Source organism: Vombatus ursinus, unplaced genomic scaffold (assembly GCF_900497805.2).
Source record: "Vombatus ursinus unplaced genomic scaffold, bare-nosed wombat genome assembly UNPS02014773.1, whole genome shotgun sequence".
Taxonomy (NCBI): Eukaryota; Metazoa; Chordata; class Mammalia; order Diprotodontia; family Vombatidae; genus Vombatus; species Vombatus ursinus.
In genome coordinates, this window is record NW_020954551.1 from 29780481 (window position 1) to 29791757 (window position 11277).

Sequence of the window (11277 nt, forward strand, 5' to 3'; positions counted from 1 at the left end):
TATAAAGGCAGAACTACTTGGGTAGTTTTTTTAGCTTGTTCCTAAATTACTAAATACAATCAATCAGTCTTGTCAACTCTGCAGAAAACAAAGAAAAAGTATGAGAGTTAAGTGAGGTGAGGGAGTCTAACTGCCAAGGTGTGTCTCCCTGTGTGCTACTGTTTTTGTCTGCCTGTATTATGTGTAACTTTGAAGATACTTGATTAATGGACTGCATTATAATTTTCTAGATTTAATAATCTCCAAAGTTGCCAACAACTTTTTAATTGCCAAATCCAATGACCATTTTTTTCAATCCACATCCTTCTTGAATTTTGTGAACTTTGATATTGTCGATCAGACTCTTCAACCTGATAATCTCTTCTCACTAAGTCTTTGCTCTCTGGGTGGCACTGCTCTCTCCCCATTCTCCTCCTACTTATCTGACTGACCCTTCTCTGTTACCTTTAATGGATCTTCATCTAGAATATATTATTACCTGTTGATGCTGACCACAATTCTGCCCAAGATCTTCTTCTCCCTCTAAACTATTTGGTGATCTCATCAGCTCCTGTGAATTCAAACATCTTTATGCAGATGATTCATAAATCTATTTATTGAGTCCTAAGCTCTCTCCTGACCTCCAACGTCAGATCTCCAAATGCCTATTCAACATCTTGAACTGGGTATTTCAGACATCTTAATCTCAACATATCTAAAATTAAACTCATTATCTTCCTGCTAAAAATTTCCCTTTTTATCTCAATAGTTTATTTACTTTCAATTTTATTAATTTCTCCTTTGATTTTTCAGGATTTCCAATTTCGTGCTCAATTAGAGTTTTTAATTTGTTTTGTTTCTAGATTTTTTAGTTATGTGCCCAATTCATTGATCTGCTCTTTCTCTATTTTGTTGATGTAAGAATTTAGAGAAATAAAATTTACCTGAATTACTGCTTTGTCTGCATCCCATAAACTTTGTTATGTTTTTGCGTTATCATTCTCTATAATGAAATTATTGATCGTTTCTATGATTTGTTCTTTGACCCACTTATTCTTTATGATTAGATTATTTAGTTTCCAATTAATTTTAATCTACCTTTCCACTGCCCTTTGTTGATTGTATTTTTATTGCATTATGATCCAATAAGAATACATATCATATTTTTGCCTTTATACATTTGATTTTGAGATTTTTAATGCCCTATACATGGTAAATTTTTGTGTAGGTGCTATGTGTTGCTGAGAAAAGGTATATTCCTTTCTCTGTTCCCTTTCAGTTTTTTCAAAAGGTCTGTCATATCTAACTTTTCTAATATTCTATTCACCTCCTTAGTTTCTTTCTTGTTTATTTTTTTCATTTGATTTATCAAGCTCTGAGAGAGGACAGTTGAGGTCCCCCACTAATTTAGTTTTGTTGTCTATTTCTTCCTGTAAGTCACTTAACTTCTTTAAATATTTGGATACTATATCACTTGGTGCATATATGTGTAGCATTGCTACTACTTCATTATTTGTGGCACCTTTTAAGAGGATGTAGTTTCCTTCCTTATCTCTTTTAATTAGGTCTATTTTTGTTTTCACTTTGTCTAAGATCAGGATTGCTACCTCTGCTTTTTTTTTCTTCAGCTGAAGCACAGTAGATTCTGCTCCAGCACCTTATCTTTAGCCTGTATGTGTCTTTCTGCTTCAAGCCTGTTTCTTGTAAACAGCATATTGTAAGCTTATGGTTTTTGATTCATTCTGTATCTGCTTCCATTTTATGAGAGAGTTCATCCCATTCACATTCACAGCTAGGGTTACTATCTGTGTATTTCCCTCTATCCTATTTTTCCTGCAGCTTATCATCTCTCCTTTCATCTTATGTCTCCCTGACAATGTTTTGCTCCTGTCTACTTCCTCCCCCGGTCTCCTTGATGTTCTGTCGGTCTACCCTCCCCTGCCTCCTTTATTAAATCTCCTCCCCTCCTCCTTTCCTGTCAGGCAAGATAGATGTCTATATTCTTTTTTTCATTATATTTGAATTTATTGTTATTTATTTTATTTTTATGTATTTTATTGTGTATATATATGTATATATATATATGTCAAAGACAGGGCTTGATGTCAGGTCCTACTGACTTAAGACAACTTGCATCGACTGTGACACATTGATTGCCTTTTGGCATTAGTGATACAAAGATGAAATGAAACAGTACCTCTTGTTAGGGAGTTTACATTCTTCTACTTGTTTTTGGAAGGAGGAATAAAATACAGATAAATAAGTAAAAAAAAAACATTTTAAACAGAAGAAAGCACTAACAAACTGGAGCGTGGGTGAAAAAGGTTCAGAAAAAATCTCCTGTAGGTGAAATATGAGCTGAACTCTGAAGGGAGTTAGTGATTGCAAAAGGCAGAGTGGAAGAGGGAGAGTAAAATATGTTTAACTCAAGCTCTTGAGCTGCTCTCCCAATCACCATTCACACTGGCAGGTCCAGTCCCTATAGAATGGATACTTTTTGTCCTTTCGAGATTCTCTGGGTACTTTTGAGAGATCGGGGTGATGTTGCTTCTTAATGCTACAACCCATGTCTCCTTCATACTAATTAGCCAGCCAAACTAGTCCTCTTTTAGAAAGGGATAGTGGCCAAAGTGACTATGGTAAGAATAACTGTAGAAAATATTCCCTTAAAAGTTTGTAACATACTCTCACACAAATAAATACAAAAACCAGGGAATGGTAACCTCATGCTTAGAATACATGTGACAAAGGGGGCAAATCAAAGTGTTTTTTGTTGTTGTTGTTTTGGTTTGGTTTTTTTTTTTTTTTAAGGAGTCCTCATTATGTGCCTTTAGGTTAGGTACAGTTTTCTGCAAGAATCCTTATAGATCTTTGAGGTTGCTTTTCCCTAAACTGTCCTCAGTTCTTGATATAATCATTGACTCATTGAAGATACTCCTAGGACTAGGATGCAGATGGGAAGTCCAGAAAACCTCTTAAACTTCACAAGACCCTTCTATAATCAATGAGATTGGGGCTGGGGGAGAGGAAGATGAAACCAAAACTCTTCTCCTCATTCACAAGTGAATCCTTCTCAAGGTCTTTATCAAAGCTACCTTTTGTCACCATTCTAATCTCCCATTCCAAAGTCACTTAATGTTTTATATGTCTCATTAGTGTATGTCAAAACAAGTCCCTCAAACAACCTGAATTGAACTAAAATATCTTTTGATTGGAGGTGTATAGGTCCTATTCTTACCTCATTCAATATGTCAAATTGGTTGAATCAGGTAATATATATTCTCAGTGACAAAGATTTAGGGTGGGAAAATTGACTCTGTGAATATCCCACCCCACAATTAAACTGCAAATCATACATGACTTTTCATCTCTTATACAGATTTAAGAAACAGAAAGTCACATGTGAGAAATGAGGAAAATTGTTTTCCTGGAATATGGAATGTATGAGGGTGATGAATATAAAGAAAGTCTGAACAATATGCTTGTGACCACTTGGTTAAGGGATTTAAAAACCTAAGAAAAAATCCTTTAGTCAGAGGCAAGAGAGAGGTTGTTGAGTGGAGAAGTAACATGACCTATCATGACTTTATACCTATAGAATTTGTGTGAAGGATAGATTAGAGAGGAGAAGGGCAGGAAGTAGGGATATCAATTATCTTAGTATACACTGGATTTAGCAATCTGTAAACCGAGATTAAAAAGTGTCTTTAAAAAGAGATACAAGGTAATTTTCCCATAAATTCACACACACACACACACACTCACACACATGTACATACACACATATGTAGATATGTGTATACATATACAAATGTATCCACATATACATATATATAATGTATATATTTGATCTCTATGCTTGCTATTTGTAAATGTTTCATTCAATATTTTTTATTTACACATTGTTGCTAATTGGTACAAATTCTCTTTAAATACAGAGAAATAATCATCGACAACCAAATTGGCCCAGAATGTATTTCCTGATACAGTTTTCTCTCCCTCTTAGCTATTTCTATCTCCTCCTACTCCTTGCTTGCTCAGGAGTATAACAGAATTTGATTAGTAGATGTGATTTGAGCAAAATCCTTTCACCCTCAAACACTAATTCCTAGGAAAATAAAGCACCAAGTCTGTAGATTCACTGTATGATTTCCTCCCTGCTTTGGCCAGTGGTCATGTGCTTACTGTAAAGATTAACATGTATGTCATAGCAATAGCATAACTGGGAAAGGAGCTTTTGTTCTATTTTCTTTTCAATAATACCTCTACAACCTTGTATACCTTAAGGTTCTTTGATAAAATTATATATGTATAGCAAAATGCACCCACAGATCATTGTCAAGAAGTGATCAAACCAACCTCCAGTGTTTAAATATTGATGAGAGTTTTTAATCTTTGCTCAGGAAGTATGAGTAGGCTGACGGTATAATGGGTGATTTGGGGAGAGGTGGAGGTGCTTCCCCACATAGACAGAAGAGCTAACAGGCCCAAATTCATTAGCAGAGCAGTGGTTGGAAGCTGTAAGAGGCAATGATGCCTTCTGACTAGTGCTTCCTGAAATCCAGGAATGCTAGAGGTCCAAGATGATAACAGTCAAGGGGACAATAAAGATATATATATATATGTATATATATATATATGTATATATATATGTATATATATATACACACACACACACACACACACACATACACATATACACACACATACATATATACATACACACATATATATGTATAAAGTATATGTATATATGTGTATAAAGATATATACACACATATATACATATACATATACACACATATATACATATATACACATACATATGTCTATACACATCTATCTATTTATCTATCTATCTATCTATCCATCTATATTTTCCCACTTTCTCCCTGCATTGACCATGGTGCCATACATCTTGTTTTAACTTCAGGCTCTATGCCAACATAATAGAGTGAGAAGAGTCCAGGGTTTGGAGTTGGAGAAGCCTATGATCAAATCTTTTCTCTGCTTACTTGGAGGGATTGGGCAAATCATTTATTTGCTTGGGACCTGTTTTTCTTCTGTAAAAGGCAGGGCTTGGACTAGGTGATGTCTTTGATCTCTGCCACTTCAATATCTTCTGATGCCCAGGTTATTGACTTCTGGGTCCTAAATGTTAATATTTGTTTCTCCATTGGACAGGAAATCTTTCTTTTTTTTAACACATGCCACCCCAGCACCTATGTAGAAACCTGCACACTGTGCATACTCAATCAATGTTGACCAATTATTTAAATGCTCACTGAGTGTCAGTAGAAGTACTATAACGGGTCTTCTGTTCTCAGAAGGAAACAAAAGGTAAAGTCGATAATGAGTTAAGCATTACTAGAATAGAAGTGAATGCACTGCTTGGCAAAGCAGCTAAGTCATGTGGTAGATATAGTGCTAAACTCAGAATTAGTAAAACCTAGGTTTGAATCCTGACTCTGACCCTCACTTACCATGACCTTAGACAACTCATTCAATCTCTTGGTGTCTCAGTTTCCTTATCTTTAAAATGAAGAGATTAGATTCCATGGCCTCTAAGGTGCCCTCCAGTTCTGAATTCATGAATATACCCATATAACACACACACACAGAGTATTTTGATCCTGTGGGAAAACTTGACATGTAGCACACTAGTTTTTAGCTGTTCTGGGACATATTTCATGTCTATGTCAAGGGATGTGTTATTAATAGTCTTCATACTCATTTTAATTCAATTGATACATTTTAATTATGACTGATATTTTTATTCAAAGCTTTCCTTGCCACTGTAAGTCTTAATTTCTTTTGAGGAAAACCAATTAATTTCAAGAATTCCTCTTGTTTTAGATGAGCTAGAGATTAGATTCAGATTTTGGACATTTCCTTCTGTCTGTGTCCATATATGTACACCCACACCACACATATGCATACATACACTGAGTTCACAGTATAGCTGTGGAGGATTGCCAAGGATAATAGACCAAAAATATTCCTTAAACAATACAACAGAATGTTTAATTTCAGAGATGTAAACATCACAGACCACTTATAGCTTAAATGAGAAATACACGGCCAATTAGAATGATACTCATTAAGCTAACCTCTCTCCCTTCTGTCCAAGGAACAATGGATAACCATCAGTCCAGATCTAAATAATTTTTAACTAAAACAATGACTGTGACCAGCCTCACTAGAGTAGTAGCATCACAGTTGTGTTTCTTTTTAATTATTGCCAAACAAAAATTTTCAAAGATACAATTTAATACTTTCAGTGAAGGATAGTATGGCAGTAGCAAAGTGGTATAAAGAAAAGAACACTGAAATGGAAGTTAAGAGACATTGATTTGAGTACTGAATTTGTCATATCCTCTCTACTTAGCAATAAAGAAGTTAATTCAAGTCTCTGAATTGATTTGCTCATTTCTATGTGAATTTTGGTCTAAATGATGCCAAAGGTTCCTTCAAGTTTTGACACTCTATAATTTTCTAAGATTGTGGTCAGATTCATAGTAAACAGGGCATGTGACCTCGATTTAAGGTCTTAATTTTAGAGTGTGGAGAAGGAATCCATCTGATCTACCCTTTCACCCAACATTGAGTAACCTATTATCTCTAAATAGATATTTATGTTTTAAGTGCTATCTTCATGCCACTGATATATCATAGAACAGAGCACAGCTGATCAGGTCCCAAAGTGATGGAGTAATTTGCATAAAGGGATCTGAATCCAATGTTCCTCAAAGATCTATGATGCTTCACCAGGTTCTATATGTGAGGAGGGTAGGCAACACTTAATCCTCAGCAACAGTGACTTTTGCTAACAATGATCTTTGGCAATGTTAATTTGAGATTGAATTGCTATTGGTTATGCAAGGAAAATGCTTTGTTTCTATGTAATTTGTAAGCAAATATTCTTATTCTCCAATTTGGATTGGAATGTTCTGGAAGCACTTGTTGTTGGACCAGTGTTCAAGTGGATGAATTTGTCAATCATTTCAACTTCTGATTATTTATTTTTTGGGGGGCAGCCTAGCCTTTATACACATTCAACACCCCACACCCGTTGAGAATTCTACTATATGTGTCTCTTATTAGAATGTGAGGCCCAAACTCAGAAATGTGTAGACAAATGTTTAATAATCAGTTCTCTGAAAAAAAAAGTTTGTAGGACACACTTTACATTTACTCTATATGATTAACATTTTATCTACCACTTTCTTAAGGCCAGGTGAACAGATAGATAGATAGATAGGTAGATAGATAAATAGATAGATAGATAGATAGATAGATAGATTAGATAGATAGATGGAGATATGTATCTACGGATGTATCTATAGATATTTATATATCTTTATCTCTCTCTCTCACTCTCTCTCTCTCTCTCTCTCTCTAAAACATTACTTGCAGCATTAGTCCATATCCAAGGTGTAAATGCCCACACTGAAAATTTGACAATTGATTCTGCTGAGTTGGTTAGAATTGACTTTAGCATATTCCTATCCTTACCGTACTTTTCCTCATAATTAGCCTATAGATAACACACACTCAGTAACTTTGGGATGCAACAATTATCTGAAGGTAGAGAGACTTCTGTGTTCAGGTGCTGATAACAATACTGAGAATAAACTTGGGAGAAGTTATATAGTAAATGATGTTGTTGGGGAAACTGTACAGTAAGCATACTTGTAAAAGTTACAAAGTGGGGAACCATTGTTCACCTAAGAAGTTTCAAGTGACTGTCTTGGAAGTCAAAGAAAACTATTAAACCAATGCAGGACACACATGCAGAACCACTCTACTTAAGGCAAATACTATAAAATAATAACAAGTTATGCAATGCAAATATTTCTCTTTTCAGGAAAGAAATCTCTTAAAATTGGGTTTGTACTTGGAGTTTTACTCTATATAAAGCAGTAAATGGATTCAGTCCCACCCAAGAGCTTGTTCTATCAATTAGCCTTACCTTTATAGACAGAAATTCATAAACCAATGGTCCCTGGAATCATGAGGAGAGTCATAGCAATCCCATGTTACTGGCCAGTATTCTGGCCAGTATAATTACTGGCCAATGAAAGCAATGTGGTGGTGCTAAGAGGACTAAACTTAATAGACTCCAGGACCTAACTTTCTTCCAAGAGACTTCTCACAGATTCATTTTTCTCTAAACTCTGGAGATTTCACATATGCTAGTGATTCAAAATGACTCTAAACATCATCATCACCACCATCATCATCATCACCATCATCATCATCACCATCACCATCATTATCATCATCACGATCATCATCATTATCATCATCATCATATCTCCTCCTCCTCCTCTTCTTTCTCCTCCTCCTCCTCTTTTCCTATCAAACACTTGATTTATATGCCCTGAAAATTTCTTAAGTATGACATAGTATATTTCTCTGAAGTGGATCATTATCTTGCTCTGGTCAATTGTAAGATTGAAACTTTTGAAATCAGATTTTATTAAAATAATAGAATCCAGCATTCACACCATTGTTCCAGGTGCCCTCAAATATTCATATGCATCTTGTGTATCTATATAGGATTTATTCTTCTACTAGGGATTCAGGGATTCATTGCTTGGTTAAAAATGAAGACCTCTACATGCCCCTTATCTAAAGTCAGGTAGCATTTTAAAAACACAAAGTGCTAATTCAACACAAATTATTTTTCATTCCTTAATTATTTCCTCTTTACCACTGCCTAGCAGCTTTCCAACTTCCCATAATTTTAACTGTTAACATTGAAAATAGCTGCACACCTTTTTTACAACTTTCCAGTAAAACACCAGTGTCTGTTTTTTTTTTATTTTTGGAAAATGCTTATCCTATTTAAAGAAATAGAAATATGTATTTAATTGTCAATGTGTGTTCTTGTGGCTTGCCATTACAATAGGACAAAGCAGGCACATCTATAGATTTAAACAACTTACTCTTGTGATTGATCCTAAATTGTTAAAATAATTTGAATCATTTGGGAGGTCTCAGAGGAGATTTCTCTCCCTCCATTATATTTTAATTTCTCTTGACAGGTTTACTGATGATAAACTTTATATTCTTTCTAAAACATTTTACAATCCTCCTTAAATTGGTTAAAAAAAATAGGACCCCCATTGAATCTGAGTTTTGAGTCAGAAACACATAGAATTCTTAGATTTCTTTCTCTTTTGTACCTTGTCTATTACCAGAGGTCATGTTTATTCCTTTCTTTAGTCTGGAAGTTAAAGAAAGGTTACTTTAATAGAAGAGGTGTCAGGCAAGGAAGTAATTGATCTTATGCAGATGTGAAAAGAAAAGGTTGAGGGGGAACTTTTGGGGAAAAAGATAAGAGTTCTAGACTTATGTAAACCCTCCACCTGCAAGTAAGGAGCAATTATAATTTATTTATTAAAATATTATTAAAAATATTAAAATAATATTTGAGTACCTGCTGTGTACTTGTGGCTTGAACAATAGGAACCATCGAGAGATAAGTATAACTGGGTCCTTTCCCTAATGCAGATAACTATGTAAACTCCCTTATGATTCAAACATTCTAGGCAGGAGGTGAATGATATAAAGGATGTGTATATGTAGATGATATGCTGGGAAATTTTTCCATACTGTGCTAGATGATTATTCTTCTTACAGCAAGAGGTAATACCTATAAAATCATAATTTAATATATGAATGCAATCCCAGCCCCTAGAAATAGCACATGTGATATCACCAGTCTCTGAATGCTTTCCATACTTTTCTTGAATTAATCAAATTTACTTAGTCTGTCAAAGAGGGATATTTTATTATTTATTATGTAAAGTTAGAATTTCCAGATGTTAATAGAAATACAATACTGGAAAAAAAGAGTTGAAAACAGATAACATCTTAGAATATTTGCTCCTTGAAGACAGTAAAAGGGGAAAGAGAAGGAAACAAAGATTAATTGAGTTCCTACTCTATGTCAGACACTGTATTAATCATTTTACAAATATTCTCACATTTGATAGAGTATCTTATTTCTCTTTGTTTATCCCTTACACTGAACTTAATATATAGAAGACTATTAAAATGTTTGTTAACATAATAAACAAATGAAGGAAAGGATGGGGGCTCAAGGAGAAAAGACATGCCAAAGAGAGATTTGGACCCAGGATCTTTGCCAAGAAAATCCCAAATGGAGTCATGAAGAGTTGTGCACAGCTGAAAGACAAATTGAAGAAATATTGATTCCCATCTATTTTATGCACTTTAATTATTTTAATAGGACCTCTTTTTCTATGATTTCATCCTAAATTTTCTAATTGCTATGTAGAAATGCTGTTGGTGTCTGTGAATTTATTTTGTATGCTGTTACTTTAGTTAAGCTATTGATTGTATCAATTATATTGTTTACTTATTCTCTAGAATTTCTAAGCAGCTAAGTTCTTATTAGTGGAAGTAATGAATCCTTTGAGTTGCTGCATTATTTGAATTCTCACTGTATATTTCCATTGATCTGGAACCAATTATCATGGTTTGCAAAATTATAACTTTGAATAGTGCAAATTTAAATATATGCAACCATTTATGGGATTTGGGTTTTTTTGCACTAATCTGAACTTAGCTTATGCCATCACGTTGTCAGCAAGCAGACATTTTTGTCTTCTCCTTGTCTGTATTATTTTAATTCCTTTATAATTTCTTATAATTATTAGCATGTTTAGAATTTGGTCAAATAATTGCAGTGGGGGGAGGAGAAGAGAACATTCTTGCCTTAACCTTTAATGTGAAAACTTCTAATATTTTTCATTGTTTATTATGCTAGTTTTTATCTGTTTGTTTCAGTTTCCCCATCTGTAAAAATGAGCTTCTCTAGCTGATTGTATAGATGGGAAAACTGAGACAAACAGGGTTAAATGACTTGCCCAGGGTCACACATCTAGCAAGTATCTGAGGACAGATTTGATCTAAGGAAAATGAATCTTCATGACTCCAGGCCTGGCATTTTTTCATCTGCACCATGTAGCTGACCATCAACCTACCAGAAGAAATAACAAAATTCTCCTTAAAAATAAAGACTGAATTAAATAATGTAAAGAGGTAATGAATTAAATAGTGTGCTCATGGCTCAGCTGCCTCATTGTAATCACATTTACAAAACTACCCAAATTAATTCAGAGATTTTTTTCTACCAAATTATTAAGAGTATTCTTTATAGAGTTACAAAATGTTAACAAAATTCATTTGAAGTGAAATATCTATAATTTTAAGGGAAGTGATAAAAGTAGTAAAGAGGTGAGAGCACTAGTAGATTTAAAATTA